Source organism: Budorcas taxicolor, chromosome 2 (genome assembly GCF_023091745.1).
Source record: "Budorcas taxicolor isolate Tak-1 chromosome 2, Takin1.1, whole genome shotgun sequence".
Lineage (NCBI taxonomy): Eukaryota > Metazoa > Chordata > Mammalia > Artiodactyla > Bovidae > Budorcas > Budorcas taxicolor.
Genome location: NC_068911.1, coordinates 23798994 through 23800147, shown reverse-complemented (window position 1 = coordinate 23800147; position 1154 = coordinate 23798994).

Below are 1154 nucleotides of genomic sequence, written 5' to 3'. Positions count from 1 at the left end.
TAGTTACCAGTGCTCTCTTTTGGTTTTGATTTGCCTGGGATATGTTTTTTCTATCCCTTGATTTGAGCCTATGTGTGTCCTTAAAGCTGAAGTGAATCTTTTTATCCATTCAGCCACTCTTTGCCTTTTCATTGGAGAATTTAACCAATTTACATTTAAAGTAATTATTGGTAAAAATAGATTTAATCGTTCCACTTTATTAATTGCTTTTTCTGGCTGTTTTGTAGTTGTTTGTTCTTTTCTTCCTCTCTTGCTCTTTTCCTTTGTGACTTGGTAATTTTCCATAGTAGTATGTTCTGAGTTCTGTATCTTTTGTGTATCGACTATAGGTGCCTGTTTTGCAGTCACCATGAGGTTTACATAAAACATCTTTTAGTTATAACAATCAATTTTAAGCTGATAACAACCTAACTTTGATACATATAAAAGTTCTAGATTTTTATACTCTATTTCGTACTTTTAATTTTTTTAATGTCACAGTTTACATATTTTTATTTTGTGTATCTATTAATAAATTATTTTAGCTGTTGTTATTAATACTTTTGTCTTCTACCATTATGCTAGAGTTATAAATGAGTTAGACACCACCATTACAATATTAGAGTATTCAATAGATGCCCTTAATCACATTGAGATAATCCCCTTGTAGTCTGAGTTCACGGAGTGTTTTTTTTATGTAAAGATGCTGGATTTTGTCAAATGCTTCTTCTGTATCATTTGAGGTCGTGTGGGATTTTTCTTCATTCTCTTGATATGTGTATTATGTTTCATATGTTCACATGAGAAACAACCTTGTATTCCTGCGATAAATCTCACTTGGTATAGTCCTTTTGATTTTCTGCTGGATTCAGTTAGCTAGCATGTTGTTGAGATGTTTTTTTTTTTTTTTTTTTTCTCGTTTTAATACCTAAACTCTATTTATTTATTTATTTTTACTTTATTTTACTTTACAATACTGTATTGGTTTTGCCATACATTGACATGAATCCACCACGGGTGTATACAAGCTCCCAATCCTGAATCCCCCTCCCACCTCCCACCCTATATCATCTCTCTGGATCATCCCCATGCACCAGCCCCAAGCATCCTGTCTCCTGTATCAAACATAGATTGGCACTTCATTTATTACATGATAGTATACATGTTTCAATGCC